Source organism: Hypanus sabinus, chromosome 12 (genome assembly GCF_030144855.1).
Source record: "Hypanus sabinus isolate sHypSab1 chromosome 12, sHypSab1.hap1, whole genome shotgun sequence".
NCBI classification, from domain to species: domain Eukaryota; kingdom Metazoa; phylum Chordata; class Chondrichthyes; order Myliobatiformes; family Dasyatidae; genus Hypanus; species Hypanus sabinus.
In genome coordinates this window covers 36,550,803-36,565,308 of record NC_082717.1, presented here as the reverse complement: position 1 = coordinate 36,565,308, position 14,506 = coordinate 36,550,803, and positions in this window count along the sequence as shown.

Sequence of the window (14,506 nt, the reverse complement as noted above, 5' to 3'; positions counted from 1 at the left end):
CCACACTTTGCCTTCTGTGGGCAAGACAGTTCTGGATCCACAAAGCAATGTACCTTTGGATCCCATGCTTCCTTACTTTCTCAATAAACCTTGCAAGGGGTGCCTTATCAAATGCCTTGCTGAAATCCATATACACTACATCTACTGCTCTTCCTTCATCAATGTGTTCAGTCACATCCTCGAAAAACTCAATCAAGCTCGTAAGGCACGACCTGCCCTTGACAAAGCCATGCTGACTATTCCTAATCATATTATGCCTCTCCAAATCTTCATAAATCCTGCCTCTCAGGATCTTCTTCATCAACTTGCCAACCACTGAAGTAAAACTCACTGGCCTGTAATTTCCTGGGCTATCTCTACTCCCTTTCTTGAATAAGGGAACAACATCTGCAACCCTCCAATCCTCCAGATACTCTCCTGTCCCCATTGATGATGCAAAGATCATTGCCAGAGACTCAGCAATCTCCTCCCTCACCTCCCACAGTAGCCTGGGGTACATCTCATCTGGTCCTGGCGACTTATCCAACTTGACGCTTTCCAAAAGCTCCAACACATCCTCTTCCTTAATATGTACATGCTCAAGCTTATTAGTCCGCTGTAAGTCATCCCTACAATCACCAGGATCATTTTCCGTAGTGAATATTGAAGCAAAGTATACATTAAGTACCTCTGCTATCTCCTCCAGTTCCATACACATTTCCACATCACACTTGATTGGTCCTATTCTCTCATGTCTTATCCTCTTGCTTTTCGCATACTTGTGCAATGCCTTGGGGTTTTCCTTAATCCTGTCCACCAAGTCCTTCTCCTGGCCCTTTCTGGCTCTCCTAATTTCATTCTTATGCTCCTTCCTGCTAGCCTTATAATCTTCTGGATCTCTATCATTACCTAGTTTTTGAACCTTTTGTAAGCTCTTCTTTTCTTGACTAGATTTACAACAGCCTTTGTACACCATGGTTCCTGTACCCTACCATCCTTTCCCTGTCTCATTGGAATGTACCTATGCAGAACCCTCACAAATATCCCCTGAACATTTGCTACATTTCTTCCGTACATTTCCCTGAGAACATCTGTTCCCAATTTATGCTTCCAAGATTCTGTCTGATAGCCTCACATTTCCCCTTACCCCAATTAACCGCTTTCCTAACTTGTCTGTTCCTATCCCTCTCCAATGCTATGGTAAAGGAGATAGAATTGTGATCACTATCTCCAAAATGCTCTCCCACTGAGAGATCTGACACCTGACCAGGTTCATTTCCCAATACCAGATCAAGTACAGTCTCTCCTCTTGTAGGCTTATATTGTGTCAAGAAACCTTCCTGAACACACCTAACGAACTCCACCCCATCTAAACCCCTTGCTCTAGGGAGATGCCAATCAATATTGGGGAAATTAAAATCTCCCACCTCAACAACACTGTTATTATTACTCCTTTCCAGAATCTGTCTCCCCATCTGCTCCTTGATGTCGCTGTTATTATTGGGTGCCCTATAATCACCCAGTAGAATTATTGACAATATTTAACACTGAAATTCAATGCTGAAACAGCTTATGCTAAACTGTTGAGGTGTGAGGAAAATTCTTAAACTGGGCATTTCAGCACAGGTAGGATATGGACAAAAAGATTTCAGAGAGTTCCCTACACCACTAATTTATATAAACAATGGATTTACTGCTCCAATATGTAAAGCTTATGAGAGCAGTATCATATACCTGGCAATGGTGGAAGATGAATGGTTTCAGTCTCAGTACCATGGTTATGACTGATATGTACCTTCCAACTAAGAAAGATCTCCTGGAACAGTTCCTCATCTCATCGTGTTGCAGGGGAATAAAGATTAAGGCTTAACTTTTTAACTCTGGATTATTCTGGCCACTTAGAGAGGAATCAAAAGTTTTGTAGTATTCCATTAAGGAGGAAGTTAAAAACTTGTTGCCATACAGCCAGACATATTAATCTGCACTGGTGACCTGCAACAGTAAGCAGCCGAATTTGTTAAGTCATTCATGGTATTGCTGACTTATATATATTCATTTAACTACCATTAATTTCATTCCGTGCATAGAATAAGGTATTTTCCCATTGATATCAGAAGGGTTCAAATGATACTGTACCTCTGTTTATTAGTTTTGAAAGGATGGAAATTCATTCTGACATAATCATGTTTATCACAGCTCATTGAAGAAGAATGAGAAATGGATACTACCTCCTTTAGGATATGGACTTTACTCTACATACACAATTGCACTTCAGCAGAGATTGGCTACACTGACAGGAATTTGGGAGCTCATTTATTGCAGCTTTGAGATGTTGAAGCAGCATTTCAGTATTTGTAAGGTGAGTGTAGAGAGCCTCGTGGAATGCCTCATAGGAACAGGGATATCCTGCGTGGTAATGAGGTTGACAGACAAGGCAGCTCAGCTGCCTCTTGCTGTTGCTCAAAGCTATTTGCATCGTCTGCAGTTCTTTTGAAGAGTACTACTTATGATTCATTACATTTAATTCCTGGATACTTTGTGCAATATTTTCTGCACCACAAATGAATTATAAATTACAGCAAAATACTCATCAAGAATGACAGCAGGGACTTGCCTTTCTACAAAACAGCTCAAGGAGCTTCACAGGAATGTTGTCATTGAATAAATTGTACTTTGCAATTCATATATGATTTATATATTTTAAGCATTTTGCACCACATAACTGGTGGCTAAATGCCCACGTGTTCCTTGCACCATGAACTATTCAGGGGAATTGCAATAGCAGGACCTTGAGCTCCTTTCCAAATCAAGAAATTGACAGTACATCTGTCAGTCAAACTTCCTGTGCAATGACCACTCGCTACTCACATTATAGCTAGCATCCTATAAACAGAGAGAAAATACACACTGAAGCTGGAATCGTGGTAGTTGATAGAGCTAATCACCAGAGACAACAGTGAGAAAAGAAATGTCATTAATGCTTTGATTGCTCCTGTCTCAGTGATTTAGAAGGCATCACAAAACTTTGTTTGAATTCAAAGATTTTTAAATTCCTAGCAAGGTTGCAGTCACAGCAAAAAGGAATTGAAAAATATCCAGCTAATATGGGTCTGAGGTCAAGTCCAGGAAGTAATGAAATCCAGTAGGACAATCCACCAGTACTTTGATGAGGGAAAGGGGAATAATCTGACAGCCATGGGGGAGCGAGCATTGTGGTTAGCAAGGATGGCAGTGGAGTGGAGAAGTGAGGGAGCGTGTGAAAGGATGGTATTGTGCATTTTGGAGGACTGTGGGGAGAAGGGATTTGGGATATGTGTCTGAGAAAGGTTGAGAGGGAGAATGTTCAGCGAAGTACGGCGGAGATTTGTTCTCTGGCAGGTCTAACCTACCCGTGAAGGTGATGTCCCATTGGTATACTACTAGACTAGATCTAGTAGCAGGATCGTGGCTAGCTAAGTCAAGGAGGTAAGCATGCCTTTGCTACTTTGTAGGTTATGCCTCTTCGGGCAAAGGCTGCACCCAACGAGGACGCCGGCAGCAGTGTGTCTGATGGTGTCTGTGGCAGATGAATCCAAAAGGATCAATGGTACAGCCGCCTTGGTGGCATGCGGAGGAACCAGACTGCTGGTCAACGGGTGGCAACACTAGACTAGTTAGTTGTCACTGCCGGGCAGCTTCCTGATCCGCTGAGTCTGTTACGCTCCTGTGTACCACTTAGCATCAGATTTGGAAGCCCAGAGAGACTGTATGGTGGGGGCACGACACCATCTGTCTTATTACTGTGCAAAGGCATTGTTGGAGTAGAGTTTCTGGATGGTGTTGCTGGTCTTGTGGCCCATAAACGTGCCTGCAGAGGCTAAACTCTCAGCACTGTCAACATCAAAATTGATGGGCAGCCGAAGAAGAAGAAAGGGAGAAATATCACAGTTCAACAGAGATCTTGCTGGGAGAGTAATGGCAACAGAGGGATCATGATCGGGAGAAATTCTAATGAAAGGATGCACTGCAGACAGCAAATGCTGAACTGTATTTCTTTGAACAGTTGCTTCTTGACCTGCTGAATTCCTCCAGCATTTTCTCTTTATTGAGTATGAAATATGTGGTTGGAGTGGATTGGAGGCTGAAAACCATTTTCAAACATTTTCAAGTAAGTTCATGTTTGGCACACCATTGTGGGCCAAAGGGCCTGTATTGCGCTGTAGGTTTTCTATGCTTCTAAAAATTAACTAACAAGAAAGCAGTGGAAATTAATTCCATGATTTTTAATCTCCAAACCCCTTTTGTATAATCCTGGGATACATTTTCTATAAACTTGAATCCATAAGCTCATTGGTCCATTCACTTGCGCAATTAACTGTACCATTGCTCAATTCTACTCAATCAGTACATATGGTCACATTGAGCCTTGCAGCATACAAGTCATGGTGCAAGTCATGGTGCACTGGAACAACTGAGAGTTTCCCTCATAACTATCTCCATAAATTGCTCCTCATGTTTGATATTGACCACCATACTTTTCTTCCCAGCCGTTTCAGAATAGGTATTGCAAACCTCATTATATGATTGCTATTTTACTGCTTGTGCTAGCAGACTACTTGAGAACCATTTGACAATCAGTTTTGTAAATGCTTCTTGTTTGAATAATCTTTGAAAAGTCTGTGAATGGAATGAAATTTCAGAATCAGAATCAGATTTTAATCGCCAAGTACCTGTGCACATACAAGGAATTTACTTCCGCCAGATGTTGTCTCCCTGCTCATAACAATAATAATGATAAATATAAATTAAAATATAGATTATACATACAGGTAGTGCAATCCAAGTAATAGTTAGCCGACAGTTAACCGGCAGTTAACTGTTCAACAAAGTGACCACAGTAGGGAAAAAACTTCTCCAGTGCCTATTAGTCTTAGTCTGGAGGGATCTGAAGCGCCTACCAGACGGAAGCAGTTCAAACAGTCCGTGCGCAGGATGGAAGGAATCCTTGATGATGTTCCCCGCCCTCTTCTTCAACCTGGAAGAGTACAGGTCCACAATAGAGGGCAGGGAGGCTCCAATGATGCGCTCGGCAGTCCTCACTGTGCGCTGTAGTCTGGTTCTATCCTGCTTGGTGGCGGCTCCAAACCACACAGTGATGGAGGTTCACAGGACAGACCCAATGACTGCAGTGTAGAACTGCAGCAGCAATTCCTGAGGCAGACCATATTTCCTCAAGAGCCGCAGGAAGTACATCCGCTGCTGGGCCTTCTTCAGGATGGAGCTGATGTTCTGCTCCCACTTCAGATCCTGAGAGATAGTGGTTCCCAGGAACCTGAAGTTCTCCACGGTGGACACAGGGCTGCTGAGGACTGTGAGGGGGGACATAACGGGGGGATGTCTCCTGAAATCCAGTATCATCTCCTTTGTCTTGAGCGTGTTCAGCTCCAGATTGTTCCGACTGCACCAGAGCGCCAGTTGGTCCACCTGCTGTCGATATGCAGACTCTTCACTGTTCTGGATGAGTCCGATGACGGTGGTGTCGTCTGCAAACTTCAAAAGCTTCACATAGGGGTTGGAGGAGGTGCACATCCTTACAAGATAGTAGGTAGTAGGCAGCCGTTGATCCCACAGATCATAGGTTTGCACTTCTTGTGGACTGTGTCCTCTCGAGGGTGCTAGCCTGGGTGGGTAGATTTGAAGAACCAGCTGTTGCCCATGCAGTGGCTTCCCCCTCTCCATGTCACTGATGTAGTCCAAGGGAGGGGCAAACGCCGGTACAGCTTGGCACCAGTGTCATCGCAGAGATTGCCAGAGTGAAGTTGTAAACACCATCAAACTGCCTTGGGGACCCCGGCTCCAAATTTCTTCCTCAGGGTTTACTCCTGAAGCCTTTCCCATGGGTTCGTATGGCCGCAAGACAACAGAGGTTTAAAATCCGAGTTTTCCTTCTCCAAGGTGTGTCACGACAACGAACTCGGCAGCGCAGTAGATACGGCAATTGTGCTTGTGAATTTGCATGTGTCAGCTAATTATTAATTAATCTTGATAGTATTTAACTCCCTACTTGTCGTTGTAGAGTTGTCGAGACTTGGACAGAGCGCAGCAACGCTTTGCTGCCTGTTTGCTTTCGGCCTTCCCTGAGAAATTGGACTTTTGAGTCAACTGAGCTTGAAGACTAGCGGTATTTGTTTAATGTCTAGGCTTTCTTTTCAGCTGCAGTATAGGCTTCATTTCCTATTTGAGAGTTTTAGTTAACAGCCCTATTTGGTGTAGTGTTTATTGTTTATTTTCCCTAGAACACTGTTCACGATCAAGTTTGTGAACTATCCACCTGCTTCAGTGTCTCTCACTCACACTTGGGTCATATCTGAACTGGGTAACAAGGCGGGCTTCCATCCAAAGATGATGAGCAACTGGTTTTGAAGTACCAGTGGTCCGCCTTTGCCCCTTTTCTTGTCATTAGAAACAGTTCCGCTGGACCTAGTAACTAAGCCACATGTGAAGGCCAAGAGATGGACTTGGTTGTCAGAGGCTGTTAGAGGTGCACGCCATTTGGAGCACTTGATAGGTAGTGGGAACTTATCCCCACTGCCACCCCCAGCTATGACAACCTTAGGAACCTTAGTATCTCATAAGGAAGTCATAAGTAGTACAGAAAGAAGGGATTTATAAAAGCAAAAATATCTAGTCTTTTGCGGAGAATTTGAAAGAAGACATTGCAAAAGCAATCATATTATTTTTATCATGTGTTATATGGACTTTCCCTCCAGATAAAATATTCTTTTCCTTGAAGTTTTACATTTTGATGATTATGAACATCTAATCAAGCATTAAAGTATAAAGTAAAGAAGACATCAAGATCACTCACCCAACCAATTACAATTCTGGATCAAAATAATTAGTCACAAACCATTTACTTTTCATTCCAAATTTTGGTCTAAAGTGACATTGCAGCCAAAGCAGAAGCTCACTGGAAGTTATTAGAATTCAACTCAGGTTTCTCTATTCTGCCCTTAAGGAAGGAAGTGGCAAGAATGGACCTTCAGTCTTTCCCACCTGTTAAATGTTATCAGTTTAGAAGTAGGGAGAGGAGTTTCTGACCTCCACACCCGCTGCAGAATTCAGTACTCAACTCTGCCAAGCAATGAAAAGTAATTCCCAAAATACGCCTGTGGTCAACTACATATACCTGTCTGGACATGCCCCCCCTCCTGACTGCTCCTGTGGCTCCTCCCACAGACCCCGGTATAAAGGCGATTGGGGCCTGAGCCCGGCCCTCAGTCTCCAGGATGTAGTATGGTGGTCAATTGCTGCTTGTTCTTTCTTCCAGTCAATAAAAGCCGATATCTCGCCTCACGTCTCAGAGAGTTATTGATGGTGCATCAACGCCTCAGTAATTCATTCATAGATTATTGCTCATCTTCCTGAAGAGAAAACCTAGTTCTATTTAGAAGTAAAGAATAGGGGTTACTTCTTTTTGGAGCAATTAGATTAACAGTGGCCTATAAAAGTCATTCAGTAATATTGATTTCTAATAGCAGGTGAGTTACAATTCTTGTACTCTTAAACATTCTACACAGAACTTATTGTGCCACATTGATAACTATTGCTTCAGGTTTCCATCCATTAAGCACTATTTCACAAGACCCAATTGAAATAAAAATAGAAAATAATGCAATCTAAAATGCTGCTCAGGTTTTCTATCCACGCTGTCGCAATACCTGGTGATTATTTCCGACATTTTCTGTTTGATTTACAATGTTCCAGCCTTTTTTGACTTTCAAGACTTTATTTGGTGTCCCTGCGGCTTCCTCATTCAGTACTTAAGGAAAAAGCTGAGTCCGAGGAACTTTGAAAGCACAGCATGATTTCATGTTTCCTTGTAATGCTTCATTGACTAGGACACCAAAATGCTGGGACCAATATTAACCCCAACTGTGCTCCAGAAAAAGACAGGATGAGGTCAAACACTGCCTTCGCACTTTGGCCAATTATACTTTCTGTTATTTTCAAGCAGATTCGATTAATGCTAACCACATTGTTTCTGAAATACTTTGAACCTAGCTTCAGGAACAGTGCAAACTAGCATTGGAATACTCCATCTTAGGTACTCTTTGCAACTCAGAATGAATCTTATATGAGACATTTCTGTTAAATTTTGAGATGGTTGTTCATAAATCCCATTAAACCAAAATTATCTATTTGCAATCAGTCAACTACAAACCGTAGTTGTGGTTTAATTCATAGATTATTTATTCTCAATATAAATTCTGTTATATTGTTAAAAGAGTTGCATTATTTCTCCACTAAACCATCTCCCTACAAAAACAGGTTGAAATATTTTTCTGGTTTACTCTTCTAGTTAAAAATGCTGAAGACGCCCACATGGGGGAACCAAAAATATACGCAGTGGACTGCAAGAACAGTGTGCAGATCAAGATAAAGTCTTCTTAAAGGGATATGCATCCTTTTTTGAATTGCCAGCTCATTCCTTTGCTTGTGATTTGCACTGGTCGAATCAGTAGAAAAATTGAAGTCTAGTCCACCAAGGTGCAGGTAATTAACTTTATTCTTGAAATACAGTAGGTTAAATAGAAACAAAATAATTTAGTTCATTGCCAAATTCTCAATGTGCAAGATGTATTTTCAGTCTGGAATAAACATAAAATGTGACAATACTGGCAAAAATTTTGGGTGTGATTCATAAATAACATTTAGAGTAGAATTGTTGCTCAGTATTCATTTAGAATAAGAGCAAAAAGACACAGTATACTTTAGAAATATGTATTTATTTATTTTCTGTTGCCTACACCCAAAAATGAGTTATCCTTGCTGAAGCCAATAAAACAAAACTAACCTCAATGTGAGAAAGCTTTTTTTTCCACTTGGCTAGAAATTCCAGGTACCCTTCCACATTTCCCCATTCAGCAATCAGATGAATATTTTGAACTTGCTCTTGATGCCATCAGTTCCTTCAGCCATGCCTGAACAAGTCAGTTGTAAACAACTGGTAATAGCCAGAGGGTACTGGCATATCTCAGCTACTTTGCTGTTTATCATTCAAATACATCCATGCAGGTTTCCAGGAATAGAGAAAGCGTCAAAAGATGTAGCAAGTGCTGGTTGTAGACGGCAATCTTTTCTCAGCAATATGACTACTTAAAAAGGGGTAAACTTCTTTAAAGCGCATTGTGAAGAATGGAAACTACACCGATGTAACATTTATGTAGCTAGTAGCTAGTGGAGCTTAGTGGATTTAAGGTGCCCTTTGTATGCATTGAAGCCTTTGTATCATTTAAATGGATGAAGGCTGAATCATTTTGAAGAATGCAAACTTTAAGAGGCCTAAACTACTTCTGGCTTAATGAACTTAACCGTTAGTATCTTTCCTTAAAGATATAAATGAGTGGACAGCATTCAAAGTGCTTTCATATTGCTGTAATGGTATAGTCGGCTACATCTTGGGTACTAGCCTACAAAATATCCAAGACATCTTCAAGGAGTGATGTCTCAGAAAGGCAGTCTATTGTTAAGAACCTCCAGCACCCAGGGCATGCCCATTTCTCACTGTTACCATCAGGTAGGAGGTACAGAAACCTGAAGGCACACACTCAATAGACAATAGGTGCAGGAGTAGGCCTTTCGGCCCTTCGAGCCAGCACCACTATTCAATGTGATCATGGCTGATCATCCACAATCAGTAACCCGTTTCTGCCCTCTCCCCATATCCCTTGACTCCACTATCTTTAAGAGCTCATCTAACTCTTTCTTGAAAGCGTCCAGAAAATTGGCCTCCACTGCCTTCTGAGGCAGAGAATTCCATAGATCCACAACTCTCTGGGTGAAAAAGTTTTTCCTCAACTCTGTTCTAAATGGCCTATCCCTTACTCTTAAACTATGGCTTCTGGTTCTGGACTCCCCCAACATGTTTTCTGCTTCCAACGTGTCTAATCCCTTAATAATCTTATATGTTTCAATCATATCCCCTCTCATCCTTCTAAATTCCAGTGTATACAAGCCCAGTTGCTTCAATCTTTCAACATATGACAGTCCTATCATCCCGGGAATCAACCTCGTGAACCTACGCTGCACTCCCTCAATTGCAAGAATGTCCTTCCTCAAATTTGGAGACCAAAACTGAACACAATACTCCAGTTGTGGTCTCACCAGGGCCCTGTACAACTGCAGAAGGACCTCCTTGCTCCTATACTCAATTCCTCTTGTTATGAAGGCCAACATGCCATTAGCTTTCTTCACTGCCTGCTGTACCTGCATACTTACTTTCAGTGACTGATGAACAAGGACACCCAGATCTCATTGTACTTCCCCTTTTCCTAACTTGACACCGTGATTTCTAACTTGAATCACTCAGTGATACAGGAACAGCTTCTTCCCCTCTACCATCAGATTCCTGAACGGACATTGAACCTATGAACACTCACTTTTTTTAACATATTATTTCTGGTTTTTGCGCAATTTTTAATCTATTCAATATACGTATAATGTAATCGACTTATTTATTTATTTATCTATCAATATTATTTTATTGATTTTTTTCTTCTTCTGTATTATCTATTGCGTTGAACTTCTGCTGTTAAGTTATCAAATTTCACGACACATGCCAGTGATAATAAACCTGATTCTGATTCAGAGTTCATTTAATCACCAAAATTATAAAAATGGCTCAATGTGAAAGGCTTACTTTTCATTTTTTATAAATTTCATAATTTTGGTAGTAATAAAAATACACAGGGTCACTTGAACAATGGACACTTAATTATTTTACCTTTAAGCAAATAGTTAATGATAAAGTACATATTAAGATGTTGTTGAAACATGAAGCCTATTACAGAGAGTAACTTCATTCATCCATTCGATGCAGACTAAATGTGTCAAATCAACAACAAACTTTACACAGTCGTGTACAGACTTGTCAGCATTTTCACTCAGTGGGAGATGAGTACAGAGCGGGTCAATTCCTTGGCATTGCTTGTTGTTGACCAAAGAGCTGAAAATAGGAACTTTTTTGTTCTTTAAACAGGGCTTTTTTTTAATTGTCCAGAACAGCTGTGATGAAAGGGTTATTTTTGATACCTGAAAAGGCCTTCAATAGTGAATGCTGGAACCACTAAAGCAATAAATGATGTTCTGGCCTGTTTCAAGTTGTGCTTTGAATTGGACTTTTTATTTGGGAAGCAGTTTCAAGTTTGATATTGACTGCCATCTTGGAACCCTTAGCCAAGGCCTTTTTTTCTCAGCCCTTGCATTAAAAAGTAGCAATATCCAGATGTCATAACATGCTTGAATACCACCAAGCTGAGATACAGCAGACTTGGAACATATCAGATGAATTCCTGGTCTTGACATTGTTGAATTGAAGTCAGACTCTGTGCTGCATGAAAGGAGAAAGGAGGAATTCGACAGATTCAGCCCGTCTGCATATGTGTTATTCTTAGTGGTTGCCTCAAAGTGATATAGGCAGATGTCAGGAATGGTCTTGCTATGGGAGCTGGGTGATCAGGGAAACTACGCTTAAAAAACACACAGAAATCCATAACCACATATGCAATTGTGGTAATTATTTTCCTTTTCAAATGTTGCATCATCATATTGGCTATGATCATTTTAATTGTTTTCCACTATATGAGCAGACACTTCCATTTTATGGAGCACATTCCTTGATGACAGAGTGTTCTAAAATACTTCATTACTGTTGATGTAACTTAGAAGTGTGGTCACTGTTGAAGCCACTGAACTATTGTGGTGAATTATCTGAGTATCATACACTATACTTAAAAGATATTGAAAATAACTAAGCAATAGAAATATTTGATAGGGAGAACAAGTACATCAACAAAGTGAAGTGACTATTAAACAGGTGAATGTACAATCACCATTGAAAAGAATAGTGGTAGCGGCCATTCCATTGTTAGTAAACAAAATTTCCATTAATGGTAACGAAGTATTATAAAATAAATAAACCATTGCCTGGATTGGAAAAATTGTTTTCTATACCTCTGTGAGCTGGGTTTCACAATAACTATAAATGACCAACCCATATAGCTATTTCTATCTGAGGCCTAAAACCTGGGGCAATTGGTAAACCCTAGCTACACGTGCAGCTGAATGATATGACAGCTTACATTTATAGTTCCCTATTGTTCACCTCTCCTTTTCAAAATTCAATGGAGATGCATAAAGAGCTCTGAGACAGGAAGATGAATTTTCAAAGAATAATATGATATTGATTAAGTAGGCAGAAGAGACTAGTTTATTTTTTATTGCTGGTTTAATTAGTTTGACACAACTTCATGGACTGAGCTGTATTGTCTAATGTTCAATGTACCGCTCTGTGACTATCTTATCTCCAAATGCCCTTTCTCTCCCTTTTGCTTGCAGATATTATCAAATTTGTCTGTTAGCTGGCAGATTAACACCTTGTCACTCACCTTCAAATAGCGTAATAATCGCCTAAAAATACTTATCAGAATTGCTCATGTGTCTCTATTTTCCCTTCTAGCTGTAAATTATTGGCTTCCTATATTACTCTGGGTCAACCATAAAATTCCTGTCTGTCCCTTCAGTGATCACTGAAGTAGTTCAGTGATCGCTATCTGCATGACCCTGCTATCTTTTTACGAAACCACACATCTTATTCTCCATCAGTGGTTATTTTCAGTTCCCATGACCTGCACACCAGAACTATTTTATTAAAATTCTCAGACATTATTCCTTCAATGTTCTCAAATACTTTAGAAAAAACATTAAAGAGTCCATTAGGCCTCTTTGAGTCTGGTCTACCATTCAATATGATCAGGCTAATCCTATGTCTTAAAACTACATCTTTTACCCCTTGATGCACTTATTTTCTAGACCTAGAAGCCTCTGTCCTGCTTTATGCAGTATCAACTTGTTTTGAAACTTGCTTCAATGTTATAGATATCAGCAGAGATGACTTGAGATTTTGGGCTTGGAAGCTCAATTCAGGACTATCATGCCTATGATTCAATGTGAGAAAATGACATGTGACCCAATTTTCTAGTGACTGAGCTCTTGATTTGGAGCTGGAGTGGAAAATAGTGTTGACTGTTTATTCCTCTCCATAGATGCTGCCTAACCTACTGAGTTCCTCCAGCATTTTGTGTTGCTCTAGATTTTCAGCATTTGCAGAATCTCCTATGTTTATAAAATGGTGTGCACACTATCCAGTTCACATCTCCCCCTAATTTTAGTCATGCTAGCTTGCTCATCATCCAGCTTACACTCCATTTTTAAGTCGATGTCTAACCCCTGAAGCATTAGAAGACCTAATGGTAAGTGAACAATGAGTAGTTCTCAGATCATCTCAATTTATTCTGTTTGTTAGATGGAATGAAAGCAAATATTTACAGGAAAAAGTCCCTTTTCTATTTCAAAAATACATCTTCATTCCTGTTATACATTGAAATCTTCCCTTTGCTAATGCCAATATAAATGTTGGAAACTTTCTACTAGTTGTTCATTTAGTTCAACTATTTACAGCTAGATTCAGTATAGTTGTGCCATGCCTGGATCAACTCTGGGTAGGAGTGGTTAGAGAGAAGTACTTTATGAGAGGCAAACTCTCTCACTTACTAAATGTCAATTTACATTAAGCTATCTGAGATTTTATTTTATTCTATTTTTATCTTTATCCAAGCTTGAGCACATCAACTGTAAGTGGAACTCATTTCAGTCAGCCTGCATATCCTGAAGCAGGATAAATGGAATGAATTACTTTAACCCTTACATTGTGACATCAGTTTAAAATGTTTTAACTAAGGAATCTTTGCATGTTGTAAGGCAGTGAGTTAGGTATTTTCAACAACCTTTTGAGATGATATTAATCATATTTATTAATATATTTAATCTGAATATTGCAGGACAGGTAGCTCAGTTTGCATTGGTCCTCTCAATTGATTCTGTCAGGCTCACATATAAAGGATGCTTTATATTGATGGAGTGTTTTCAAAATAAAAAAAACTTGACTTTGCATAGATCCATTACTTCTGATTTATTTGAGTTTCTAATTTTGCAGTAATGTGAATTGAGTTGTGATAAAGTCTTTCTGTGATTGATCATAAGCTAGTAAGTTGATTGTATAACATTGAACATAGACACAAATATCTTTAACCATTTTGTCGCTTCCAGATTCCAATATTCTCACATTCACATGTATGACATTTTCTACACCCTGCAGACACTTCATCTCATCCACAGTTTTTGTTCATGTAGTCTATTCTTTTCCACATCTCATTCAAAATTAAGCTTTCCACACTCTGCCTCAAAATGTTACAAACTTAAAATTTTAATCTTCACTTTCTTCCTGTTTCTGTAACCTAGCCCATGTGTACAGCTCTCTCCTGGAATCCTTTGGTTCTCTGACTCAGGTCTTTTGTGCATTTTTCTAACATTTCCAAATACTATTGAAAGCTCTGTCTTCTGCTGCCCATGGATGAACATTCCTTTCTAAAACTGTTTACAGTTTTTCTGATGTTAAAAAGGTGTTAAACAAAGCAAAAAAATCACT